Source organism: Oncorhynchus masou, chromosome 30 (genome assembly GCF_036934945.1).
Source record: "Oncorhynchus masou masou isolate Uvic2021 chromosome 30, UVic_Omas_1.1, whole genome shotgun sequence".
NCBI classification, from domain to species: domain Eukaryota; kingdom Metazoa; phylum Chordata; class Actinopteri; order Salmoniformes; family Salmonidae; genus Oncorhynchus; species Oncorhynchus masou.
Window position 1 is genome coordinate 62279424 of NC_088241.1, and position 14929 is coordinate 62294352.

A 14929-nucleotide genomic window follows, 5' to 3' on the forward strand; every position below is an offset into this window, starting at 1 on the left:
AGACCTTTGCAAACAAGCCCCAGCTATTACAATGTCAGATGGTGAGGCCCAGACAGTCACGCACATTGAAGTGCCTCATGGTCAGTTGAAGGAATCCAAGAGCAATTTCACAGGTTTATCTTTGTCCTCAAGGATAAAAGGAAGGAACAATGACATGTAAACAAGATGGGAGGAGGACTACTTTTTAATGGCCCTCTCCATATAGGGCTGAACAACACTCTTTATAAAGAGGGATGAAGGTCTGGAGATAGACAATGCACTGGACATCCTGAAGGTAGAAGAAGTCTGCAGAGGAAGATAAACATTAAAGTACCTAACAACTATCATTGACACATCATCACTAGGCTCAAATCAGAAAATACGTAGCTTGTCAGTTGACTGATGTTGGTCTGAAGTATTTGTCTATTTCATCCTCAGTAGAGATCTGTTCCACCAAACAAGGGGTGACCAACAACAGGTAAGAATCGTAAACTTCCACCCTAAGGTTGTCGTGTAGGCACACACTCTTGACAATGGCCCCAATTCAATCTATTCACTGAAATAAAAGGCAGGACACTACGACACTTTGTCACGGGATAAACCGGATCACTGTGTGGCAATTGTTTACTTGCCGAGGATTATAGGCTCGAGGTGTCTTCCTTGATCACGCAGGTCGCCAGCCTACGTAGCCTACGTAAGAAACTGGGGAAAACGCAGAGTGGAATGTTTACCTTTTCTACGCCGGTGGCGGGACAGCATTTGCGATTGTTGGATGCATCTCCGCCTTGTCGTTTGTCGTTATGCGACTGGGCAGTGTTGCCCGGAGCTTCCCCATCAGAGTCGAAGGAGCACAGCAAGAGGAGCACGACAATCAACGATGGTCGCATGTCACGAGCGGTGGAAGCCGAAGACAGCGGCCTCCCACAAAGCAGTCTACACTCCCAACGAGATACAAACAACAAATAATTTCGCCGTCCTGGAGCCTGATTTTCCTGCACCTTCGTCACTGGAGGTACCTGTGTCTGCGGTCGCAGTGCCTACTCTTACGATTTCGAAGTCAGCAACCTTCCTGCCCTGGATCGAGCAGGGCTTCTACATCTGTCGGAGGCCTGCACCAGGCGCAGGGAGCAACAGGCTCAAGTTGTCCTGCCTCTCGCCCGTCCATAAAGAATTCTCCGAATCCTGTGAAGCGTGGGAGTGGGCGGATTTCCTCGTCCTGCTCGCCATGGTAAGAAATGTGACCATTCCTGGTGCAAAAAACAATGTCCTATCCTAGAGCTCGAGTAAGTTACATTACTAAGCTGCTCCCGAATGTACTATGTCGTTACATGGAAATCGTTTGTATCGTAGTCCATGTGGGTTTAAATGATATTATGAAGGGCAGCTCTGAAGAGTTGAAACTGGATTTTAAAGGAGCTGATTGACTCTCTGCTATACTAATAAAAGATCCATCATATCTGGCACTGTGCCCTCTGAATCGTGGCATTGAATGCTTTAGCAGGATTCTTTCTCTTCACAACTAGCTATGTGATTATTGCAGCACAATGGGTGTAACTTTTTGTTGACAATTTTGATACCCTTTGGAAACAAAACACATTTTATATGGAGGTTGGGATCCACCCAAATCATTTGGGGTCCTGGATCCTTTCACAGCATTATAAGTCTGCTTTGAGACAATTACTTATCAATGACCCAAGCCCAGCTCAGTTAATCCTTACCATTGTGACGCTGAGTTGTCATGATGCTTCAGCAAATGTACATTATACCAGGGAAGTTGGTAGACACAATGTAAGTAACTCTGCTGATCCTACAGCTTTTGTATGCAGTAAGGATGTGCCTATGAACCAGATTTATACTGTTAGCACTGAGGCGGTGTGCCCTAGTAGGAATTCCACCATGTGCAGCTCACCCTGCACTAACATAAATAACATGAACATATCTACCTCTGCTAAGCTTCCCAGTAAAGCAATGAAAACAAGTAAGCATCCCAGAAGAAAGGTTCTCAAAATAGCCCACGTTAACACCTCTTAAGGATCTGACCCTGTTTTCAAGTCTCATCTAAGATGACATACCCAAATCTAACTGCCTGTAGCTCAGGAACTGAGGATATGCATATTCTTGATATCATTTGAAAGGAAACACTTTGAAGTTTGTGGAAATGTGAAATTAATGTAGGAAAATATAACACATTAGATCTGGTAAAAGATAATACAAAGAACCATCATCTTTGAAATTCAAAAGAAAGGCCATAATGTGTTATTCCAGCCCAGGCACAATTTAGATTTTGGCCACTAGATGGCAGCAGGGTATGTGCAAAGTTATAGACTGATCCAATGAACCATTGCATATCTGTTCAAAATGTTATATCAAGACTGCCCAAATATGCCTAATTGGTTTAGTAATACATTTTCAAGTTCATAAGTGTGCACTCTCCTCAAACAATAGCATTGTATTATTTTACTGTAAATTGGACAGTGCAGTTAGATTAACAATAATGTAAGCTTTCTGCTCATATCAGATATGTCTATGTCCTGGGAATTTTTTTTGTTACTTACAACCTCATGCTTATCAAAGCCTACGTTAGCTCAACCATCCCGCGGGGGGACACCAATCCCGTTGAGGTTATTAAGAAACAAGGTTAATGAAATCAATAATTTGCTAGTAACATGACATTCATATTATGACTATCTATGAAACTCACTTAGATAATACACTGGTAGCAATACAAAGTTATAATATTTACAGATCTGTAAAGATCTCAAATAATGTTGAAGTAGTATGGCTACAGGTTCATCTGCCTCACCTAAAGCCCATTCTTGTGGGAAGCTGCAATAGACCACCAAGTGCTAACAGTCAGTATCTGGATAACGTGTGAAATGCTTGATAATGTATGTGATATCAACAGAGAGGTATATTTTCTGGGAGATTTAAATATTGACTGGCTTTCACCAAGCTGCCGACTCAAGAAAAAGCTTCAAACTGGAACCAGTGCCTGCAACCTGGTTCAGGTTATCAGTCAACCTACCAGGGTAGTTACAAACAGCACAGGAATGAAATCATCAACATATTGATTATATTTATCCTTTATTTAACTAGGCAAGTCAGTTAAGAACACATTACATTATTATTTACAATGACAGTCTACCGGGGAACAGTGGGTTAACTGCCTTGTTCAGGGGCAGAATAATAGATTTTTACCTCTCGGGATTTGATCCAGCAACCTTTTGATTACTGGCCCAATGCTCTAACCACACTACCACCTGCCATGATCACATCTTTACTAATGCTGCAGAAATTTGCAGAAATTAGCTTGAAAGCAGTATCCAGATCCATCGGATGTAGTGATCACATTATAGTAGCCATATTCACGAAAAACAAAAAGTTCCAAAGGCTGGGCCTAATATAGTGCATAAGAGGTCATACAATATGTTTTGTAGTGATTCCTATGTTGTTGTGTTATGAGAATTCTATTCTCCTGTTCATTAACCAATTCAATTATGTTACCCTCAGTCTGTTATATCAGGATTTGTAAGATACTGATAGAAACAAAAACAGACAGAGGCTCAGTCTACCAAAGTCAAATGTTAATTCACGGAACGTTCTGAAGTCAAGAATACAAATCAATTCATTTTATACTGACTTCTCACGCCCACACATACACACAGCCATACATACACACACAAACAGACGCACACACATGTCCTGCTACGCACACACTGTCTGTCACACTTCCCAGCCGACAGAGATAGTGACGTTGTCCTTGAGACGTACTCCCCATTCTCTCCCAAATCTCTAGTCAGGTCGGCACCAAGCTCAGACAGTCTGTGTTTAAAATACCATAAAGACATATTGTTTTACCCTAATTCTGACTAGGACTACACATGTATTGATTATGATTATGATTTTATACATTCTAATCAATTCCATTCAATTATATGTTTCAGGGCGGAATATTCTAATCATTCAATTAACAGACAATCCTCACCTATCATGTTGATGTAAATAATATTTGTTGGTTTGAGCCTCTGTAATGAGCTACTACAGCGACTGGAATGACTGAAACACTTAACAAAGAGCTGCAGTTAGTTTCAGAGTGGGAAGCAAGGAATAAATTAGTCCTAAATATTTCTAAAACTAAAAGCATTGTATGTGAGACAAATTATTCACTAAATCCTAAACCTCAACTAAATCTTGTAATAAATTATGTAGAAATTGAGCAAATTGAGGTGACTAAACTGCCTGGAGTAACCCTGGATTGTAAACCATCATGGTCAAAACATATTGATACAACAGTAGCTAAGATGGGGAGAAGTCTGTGCATAATAAAGCACTGCTTTACCTTCTTAACAGCACTATCAAAAAGGCAGGTCCTACAGGCCCTAGTTTTGTTGAATCTGGACTTCTGTTCAGTCGTGTGGTCAGCTGCCACAAAAAGGGACTTAGAAAAATCCTGTAGAATAAGAATATTCCCGAAACATGCATCTTGTTTGCAATAAAGGCACGAAAGTAAAACTGCAAAGAAATGTGGCATAGAAATTAACTTTATGTCCTGAATACAAAACGTTATTTTGGGGGCAAATCCAACACAGCACACCTAAAACAAAATGTCAAATATATACTGGAGTTGCTTACCAAGACGACATTGAATGTTCCTGAGTTGCCTAGTTACAGTTTTGACTTAAATCGGCTTATACATCTACGACAAGACTTAAAAATGACTGTCTAGCAATGATCAACAACCAACTTGACAGAGCTTAAAGAAATGTAAAAAGAATAATGCAAATATTATACAATCCAGGTGTGCAAAGCTCTTAAGATTCAGCCAGAAAGACTCACAGCTGTAATAACTGTCAAAGGTAATTCTAACGTGTATTGACTCTGGTGTGAATACTTATGTAAATTAGATATACATTTTTTTACTTTGTCACTATGGGGAATTCTGTGTAGATGAGTGAGAGAAAAAAATGTAATACATTTTGAATTCAGGCTGTAAAACAACAAAATGTGGAATGAATAAGTCAAAAGAGTATGAATACTTTATGAAGGCACTGTATCATGAGTTATGCACTTTTACTGATATTAAAAATGAAACAAAACATTTGTTGATTGAATTGATAATGTAATTTAAAGTAATAGGTGGCTCAAGCTGGAGACAACTAAAACTGTGGAAACATAATTTACTCTTCTTTTAGAATGTTACTGTGAAGGAGATTGACTGCCACCCCCAGAACCCGCCATAGTTTGATAATCACGATGTTCACCTTCCTGCACGACGAGCCCGCTGAGCTGTTTAACCTCAGAGAGATCTACTGTACGCAGCCTGGATGATCTACGTAAGTAAGGACCTGCCTGCTGAAATCTCAATTAAATCAAACATTGATTGGAAAACCTTTCATCATATAACTCAGTGGTTCCTAACCCAGGGCTGCTAAATTACTAAAATGTAAATGTGGCCACAGGGGGGGCCCCAATGTTTCCTGGGGGGGGGGGGGGGATCGCAGGGCCTTGCTTGATTTGAGGGGTAAACACCCCCCCCCCCCAAAAAAACACGCTACCCTGCTGCACATGAGGATATCTTCAGTTGGTCTTAAAGTGGAAATATGTTTAAAAAATCCCGAATATGTAACTTTTTCCCATTTGTTTTAGATCTATCATTTTGCTTGAAAGTCTAAGAAGCAGTAGATCTGTTCTATGTAAGCTATTTCTATGCTTCCCATTCTTAAGTTTCGTTTTTTGGCCTTTTGCATTTGGTTTTCTACTTCAAACAGCTGAAACAGCAATATTTTTGGTTATGGAAAATTTATTTCACAGCGGTTTAGATGGTACAATGATTTTATACACTATTTTGTCACATAAACTGAAATTAGGCAAACTATTAGAATTTTAGCAACAAGGAAATGGCGGAGCGATTTCTGCATAGTGCAATTTAAAAAATATGGGTCCCTGGGGGGAAAAGGGACCCCTGATCAACTGATGTATCTGTAACCTACGAAAGATTAAATCATTAATATATTTCAAGCCAATTCCAATTTGGGAAAGTTCTGCAAGATTCAGTATGACCTGGATGAGGCAGAGGAGAGGGCTGATATTGCTGAGACTCAGGTCAACAAGATGAGAGCCAAGAGTCGTGATACCGGTTCCAAGGTCAGTAGGTACTGTTTCAATTTTCTATTAAAGCTGTAATATGTATGTAACCTTTTGGGTAATCCCCCAGAAAAATCACATAGAAATGTGGATTATAGATCTGTCATTCTCACTGAAAGCAAATCTAAGAAGCAGTAGATTGGTTCTATGTGCGCTATTTAGATGCTTCCCGTTCTTAAGTTTCTTTTTTGTGTCTTTTACTTTCGGTTTTGTACACCAGCTTCAAACAGCTGAAAATATAAAAACGTTCATTATGGAAAATATATTTCAGCTGTTTCGATGGTACTATGGTTTTGGTACAGTGATTGTTTTTCCTGAATAGGAGAACAATTAGAATTTTAGCAACCAGGAAATGATGGAGCGATTTCTGCATAGTGCATCTTTAATTATAATTTGCAGATTACACCATGTAATGTGTGGCTGAAGCCTTAACGTTGAATCCTCATAAGGCATATGACATCCAATAGCCATAATATCAATAATATTTATTTTATATTAAATCATTCCCTGGCATCTTTTGTGTCCTAAAACTATACAAGACAGGTTATGTCCTAGGGGAAACACTGTTATATACAAAACAAAGACCACACTAAGAATATGAGGAAGGGAAAATCTGTATTCTTGTCATCAACAACTTAAAGGTGACCAAATATGTATCTATACATCGTCTTCAACACTTTTGTAGCCCTTTCTGTGTAATTACAATTTAGTCTCCATATCTGCATTATCCTAGATGTACATAGATTTTAGACCACTGTATTCGAACAGTGTCTTGTTGACAGCCTTGAATACAGTTGACAACATACTTCTATGAAGATATTCATGGCTGGCTGAACGTATGCCATCAATGTTGGCCGAACGTATGCCATCATGGCTGGCCGAACGTATGCCATCATGGCTGGCCGAACGTATGCCATCATGGCTGGCTGAACGTATGCCATCAATGTTGGCCAAACGTATGCCATCAATGTTGGCCGAACGTATGCCATCATTGTTGGCTGAACGTATGCCATCAATGTTGGCCGAACGTATGCCATCAATGTTGGCCGAACGATGCAATCATGGTTGGCTGATGCCATCAATGTTGTTGCCGAACGTATGGCATCAATGTATGCCATCATGGTTGGCTGAACGTATGCAATCATGGCTGGCCGAACGTATGCCATCATTGTTGGCCGAACGTATGCCATCAATGTTGGCCGAACGTATGCCATCATGGTTGGCTGAACGTATGCAATCATGGCTGGCCGAACGTATGCCATCATGGCTGGCCGAACGTATGCCATCAATGTTGGCGAATGTATGCCATCAATGTTGGCCGAACATGCCATCATGGCTGGCTGCCATCATGGCTGGCTGAACGTATGCCATCATGGCTGGCCGAAGGTATGCCATCATGGCTGGCTGAACGTATGCCATCATGGCTGGCCGAAGGTATGCCATCATGGCTGGCTGAACGTATACCATCATGGCTGACTGAACGTATGCCATCATGGCTGACTGAACGTATGCCTAATGGCTGGCTGAACGTATACCATCATGGCTGACTGAACGTATGCCATCATGGCTGGGCGAACGTATGCCATCATTGTTGGCCGAACGTATGCCATCAATGTTGGCCGAAGGTATGCCATCATGGCTGGCCGAAGGTATGCCATCATGGCTGGCTGAATGTATGCCATCATGGCTGGCTGAACGTATGCCATCATGGCTGGCCGAAGGTATGCCATCATGGCTGGCTGAACGTATGCCATCATGGCTGGCTGAACGTATGCCATCAATGTTGGCCGAACGTATGCCATCAATGTTGGCCGAACGAATGCCATCAATGTTGGCCGAACGTATGCCATCATGGCTGGCTGAACGTATGCCATCATGGCTGGCCGAACGTATGCCATCATGGCTGGCTGAACGTATGCCATCATGGCTGGCTGAACGTATACCATCATGGCTGACTGAACGTATGCCATCATGGCTGACCGAACGTATACCATCATTGCTGGCTGAACGTATACCATCATGGCTGACTGAACGTATGCCATCATGGCTGGCCGAACGTATGCCATCAATGTTGACCGAACGTATGACATCAATGTTTGCCGAACGTATGCCATCATGGCTGACCGAACGTATGCCATCATGGCTGGCCGAACGTATGCCATCATGGCTGGCCGAAGGTATGCCTTCATGGCTGGCTGAACGTATGCCGTCATGGCTGGCTGAACGTATGCCATCAATGTTGGCCGAACGTATGCCATCAATGTTGGCCGAACGTATGCCATCAATGTTTGCCGAATGAATGCCATCAATGTTGGCCAACGTATGCCATCAATGTTGGCCGAACGTATGCCATCATGGCTGGCCGAACGTATGCCATCATGGCTGGCCGAACGTATGCCATCATGGCTGGCTGAACGTATGCCATCATGGCTGGCCGAACATCTTCCATCATGGCTGGCTGAACGTATGCCATCATGGCTGGCCGAACGTATGCCATCATGGCTGGCCGAACATCTTCCATCATGGCTGGCTGAACATCATCCATCATGGCTGGCTGAACGTATGCCATCATGGCTGGCTGAACGTATGCCATCATGGCTGACTGAACGTATGCCATCATGGCTGGCTGAACGTATGCCATCATGGCTGACTGAACGTATGCCATCATGGCTAGCTGAACATCTTCCATCATGGCTGGCTGAACGTATGCAATAGGGCTACACGAGTGGGGTGTTTTGACCTTAATATTTCAGTGTTACATGTATATGAAAAGTATTACATCGTCTAAGATTCATTTGATTTTTTAAGTATTTTATTTTCACTGTGATTTTGTGCAAACACAAGCTTACTACCGCTGGGAATTGCTAGAGACCTCATGATATGACATCATCACAATACTTAGGTGCCGATATGATATGTATTGCAATTCTCATGATTTTATGCGATACTGTGATTTTATTGTGATTAAATGTTCTAAACATATTGCTCACTATACAGTATGTCTGCTGCAGAGAGACAAGACAGAGAATGTCAAATTTCTGGGGGACCAGTCATGGAAATAAAGGTGCTGAAAACATATTGGCTCACTATTTAAAAAGAAGATTGAAGCCAAGCTTTGGGATGAAAAAATACAGAAGTTTTGGCGCAGTTACAGCTGACTAGCGCTAGCTAATGCTACGTAAGACTTTTAAAAACATATTTTTTTAATCGATACTTGGGAGTCAAATATCAATATAATATGATTTAAAAAATGATATTGTGACATGAAACTGTATTGATTTTTGCCCCCATCACGAGAGTTTAGCTAAAACAAAGAAAATTGTTATGACGATAAACTTCACATCTGCCGTTACATCACCCATTATGTTTCCCGTGGAAAGACAATACTATCCTGAGAGTAAATTGAAGGTGACCTACAAGTGTATCCTCATGAAATATTTTCATATCGTAAATTCATTTGGTACATTACAATTAGGGCTTGTACAATACATGTATTTTTATTACAGCCATGGCTAGTCAGTTCTGGTCTTTGAAGGCCCAGACCCTACAACACGACAGGTTCCAGAGTACAGTGCCAACATCACTTAAAGACCTTTCAGGTCAACTTATCCCGTGGTCGAAGACACTGCATCTCAGTGCCAGAGGCGTCACTACAGACACCCTGGTTCCAATCCAAGCTGTATCACAACCGGCTGTGATTGGGAGTTCCATAGTGCGGTTCACAATTGGTCCAGTGTTCTCCGGGTTTGGCCAGTGTAGGGCATCATTGTAAATAATAATTTGTTCTTAACTAACTTGCCTAGTTAAATACAAAATAATATATATTTTTAAATGATAATGAATGCATACAGTATATCAAACAGAATAATTATTGATAGAGGAAAGTCTTACAGCAAATATAAATGAGCAAAGTAGTGCAACAGCTTGAACAGAGAAAAACTTACAAATTATATGGAGAAATGCATGGATAAAGTAAAAAAATAAAAAGTAATATTTATTTTTTAATTTAATTATTATATTTTTTAATCTAAACAAGAGCAATTGTTTTACATAGGCTACTTAGAGGCCGACCCATTAAAAACTGTTAACGGTACCTGAACTGTATTCGGTTAGAAAAAGTACATTTATAAGGGTCCAATCTAAAGTTTAGAAGACATGGAGACAACAATCAGATAGAATATTTAGAAATGAGCTGATGTAGATGTAGAGGGAAGAAGGAACTTGAAATGAGCTGATGTACAGATGGAGAAGGAACTTGAAATGAGCTGATGTACAGATGTAGAAGGAACTTGAAAGCAAAATGAATTAGCTGAAAGAGATGAAAAGTGAAATGCAAGTGTCACGTTCGTCGTAAGAATTATCAGACCAAGGTGCTGACAAGATATGGTTACCACATGTTTATTAACTGAAACGCACAAAACAAAAAAGAATGAACTAAACGTGAAGACAATGAAGTGCTCAAAGGCAACTACACATAAACAAGATCCCACAAACACAGGTGGTAAAAATAACTACTTAAATATGAACTCCAATTAGAGACAATGATTACCAGCTGCCTCTAATTGGGAATCATACTGAACACTAACATAGAAAAAGAAACTCGAACACAACATAGACATAGATATACTAGATCACCCCCTATTCACACCCTGACCTACTACACCATAGAGAAACAATGGCTCTCTATGGTCAGGGCGTGACAGTAAGATCAAATTGAGAAAATAAAAAAAAGTTTATCACACAAATCAGCTGGTTTAAAAGTTACCCTCTGTCCCGATGGGAATTCAATAAATATCTAACGTTCTACGGTAAATTCTATCAAAAATAAATGTGTGTATTTTCTTCAAAACTAGCTTGCAACGATAGATGGAAATAAAACTAGAAATTGTGCTTGCTGCCGCAGCGTGACGTGAGCAGAAAAGGTAACTTGTTAACCAGTGCATCTGTATGTTCATGGTATCAAAAGACAGAAATTAAAGACATAACAAATCTAATTAAAAGTAAATAAAAACCATAGACACTGTAACAGTGTACAATTTAATGCTACCAAAGATTGTTAACTTCTTACCATCTCTTGTGTGTGGTCATGTTTGGTGTCCCTGACAGGAGGTCTCCCAATGCAAGAGGCTGGACCTGCATCTGTGAGTCACATGGACGAGAGTCACATCCCATACTGTAGATGTTTTAACAGAACAAACTGTCATCGAAATGTGTTGCACTATAAATGTAACTGATTGTTGGTTTTAGAATGATTTTTAAAGCTGAGTTTAAAATGAAGGTTGTAAGAAACACCTTCTACATCTGATACAAATAAGGTTAATACTACACCGTAACTGCCTGAGTCCAAACAGGACACGTCTGTTATCCTGTTAATTGTTAGTAAGCCATACTGTAGTACAACACTTTAAAACAGCCAGCAGTTCCAAAGGGAGTTTTCAGTTACCCCACAAATAAAAAAAAACTAAGTGTGACAAAATTCGGCAAAACTGTCTAATATTCAATATCTGCGAGGTGACAGAGTAAACAATTTGCCAGTCAATGAACAAATGTAGATAGCTACTTTACTGTACAAGGAGGTTCACCATTGTATTGGGTTTACACAGAAATGCAAGTGACAAACAACAACCTTTCTTGCAACCTTCACTTTAAACTCAGCTTTCAAAATCATTCTAAAACCAACAATCAGTTACATTTATAGTGCAACACATTTCGATGACAGTTTGTTCTGTTAAAACATCTACAGTATGGGAATAGCACAAGCCCAATAGCATCAGAGCGTTAACAGCAATGCCAAGGACAAAGACAAACACTGAGATGTGAGTTGCGTGAGTTTTCAACGACCTTTGTGTCACAACAGATGCATGGACATCCTAAAGATAGTGAAGTCCTTGAAATGCAAAGGAGAATCAGGTTACACAGCAGAACAGTGGTAAGGTGTCCAGCCATCATTCCTTCTATCTGACAGACAGAACACAGTGTTGATAACACGAGAAGACTGGACAGCTGAGAATGAGGACATATAAAGAAAGGTTGAGCCTAGAATAGACTGCTCAAGTATGGGGACTAAGTAAGGAGCTTGATGAGAGAGAGTGTGGTCCTTTGTTGCTCAGTTGGTAGAGCATGGCACTTGCAACACCAGAATGGGTGATTAGATTCCCGGGAGCATAAGCACGTTGAGTCGCTGTAGATAAAAGCGTCTGTTAAATTGCATATATTTTATGTTATAAACCAGGTAGTTTGGGTCCTAGATGCTGAAGGCCATTGTATATTAGACATTATAAACTGGGTGGTTCGAGCCCTGAATGCTGACTGGCTGACAGCCGTGTTATATCAGAATGTATACTACATGTTTGACAAAACATGTATTTTTACTGATTTTAGTGCTGATTACGTTGGTAACCAGTTTATAATAGCCATAAGGATCTTGTAGTATATGGCCAATATACCACTGCACTGCGTAAGAACAGCCCTTAGCTGTGGTATATTATCCATATACTACACACCCCTGGGCCTTTTTGCTTAAATATACCACGTGTATGACACAAAATTACTTGTTTACTGTTCTAATTATGTTGGTAACCATTTAATAATAGCAATAAGACACCTCGGGGGTTTGCGGTATATGGCCAATATACCACACCTCCTTGGGGCTAACTGCTTAATTCAAACATTTGAGGGTTGTGGGTCATGGTCAATTTTATAGGCTTGAAATGTATTAGCTGTGTGCCACCAGAGACTCTGGGTTCGAGCCCAGGCTTTGTCGCAGCCGGGCGACGCACAATTGGCCTAGCGTCGTCCGGGTTAGGGAGGGTTTGGCCAGTAGGGATATCCTTGTCTCATCGCGCACTAGCGACTCCTATGGCGGGCCGGGCACAGTGCACGCTGACCAGGTCGCTAGGGGCACGGTGTTTCCTCCGACACATTGGTGCGGCTGGCTTCCGGGTTGGATGTGCGCTGTGTTAAGAAGCAGTGCGGCTTGGTTGGGTTGTGTTTCGGAGGACGCATGGCTTTCGACCTTCGTCTCTCCCGAGCCCGTATGGGAGTTGTAGCGATGAGACAAGATAGTAACTACTAACAACTGGATAGCATGAAATTGGGGAGAAAAAGGGGGTAAAAAATAAAATAAATAAATGTATTAGCTGATGGGTTGCAGGGTGTTACATTCTCCTCATGGTAAAGAATAGTGATAGTCTTGGCTTACAATACGTTGCTTCTTTTGAAATCCATTTTCGAGAGAGAGAGAATATCATTTGTTTTTAACTATCTACTGATATGGTTTTAGGGTAAAAACGGACTGTTTTGTCACGATCGGTATGTGTTCCCTCCTGTAGTGACAGGAATTAATTTCCCGACAGCTGGGAATTGGACACCTAACAGTGTCATTGAGGAGTAGCATGTGGAAGTAAAGTAAAGAACCTCAAGGCTGAATGCCCAAGGTGTGAAATTGTAGGAGTCAAAGGTGCTCCTGAAGAGGTCTAAGGAGGGAAACTCTGGTGATGACAACCACTTATATAGTATTATCACCTCATAGACAACTTGTAGACAGCTTCACACTAATGCACTGACAGCCATCTTGACCTTTAACAGCACGTTACTACAAATCTAAGACCTTATTATGTCCCTTGGGTCAGCACCTTACATACTACTCTACACAGACGTTTCTAACTTGATTATACAGAGACGTTTCTAACCTGATTAGCCAACACCTTACACAAGTTATTTAAAACATTTTTACATTTTGAGTCCCCCTTGTTAAAACTAGCATGAGTTTCTTGAAAGTGACATGTACATCTAACTGCCAAAATAAAGGAAACACTTGAATAAATGAGAGATACAAAGTATATTGAAAGCAGGTGCTTCCACATAGGTGTGTTTCCTAAGTTAGTTAAGCAATTAAAACCCTATCATGCTTAGGGTGATGTATAAAAATGCCCAGTTGCCCATTTTTTTTGACTACCATAGCTAGAAGAAAACATGTCAGTGACTTTGAAAGAGGGATCTCAAAGGAGCATAGGGGGTTTAAAGGTTGTGTGTGTCTCAGTCACCAGATCTCAACCCAACTGAACACTTATGTGAGATTCTGGAGCAGCGCCTGAGACAGAGTTTATCATTATCGTCAACTAAACACCAAATGATGTAATTTGTCCTGGAAGAAATGGTGTCGTATCCCTCCAATAGTGTTCCAGAGACTTGTAGAATCTATATTCTGGCAGGTTGTTGTGGCCCAACGCTCCTATTAGGACACTTTATGTTGGCCTTTCCTTTATTTAGGCAGTTTACATTTTATCAGACACTCTCATCCAGAACGACTTACAGTAGTGAGTTCATACATTTTCATACTTTGCTCCATTTGTGGCTTAAATTAATTGAATTAAGGGCTCTTCATAAACTGTACACCCAAAGAACAATTTCACAGGGTTATTTTTGTCATCAAGGACAAAGGGAAAGGAACTATGTCACGTCAACAAGATGAGGTCTAGTTTAATACTTCAGTTGCTGTTACAATGCATAGAAGGAGTGACCTTGTCTTGGTGAACAAAAGACAGCTGCACTTGTCATAAGAACCCTATTGTGAGTTTACGCACTGCAACAACACTTTCTTATGTCACCCCCAAGTGTTCACAATGAGCAAAGTATAACGGGGTATTTCAAAAACAAAAAACGGACATACATTACTTATGGTTTCCACGTTTCAAACTGTTTTTGGAACTAACTTACTTTGTGTCAGTGCACATTAAAATATATAATTGGATTAATTCCCATTGGGCAAATATACATGCTTGGCATTTTTAGATGACTACAGTGC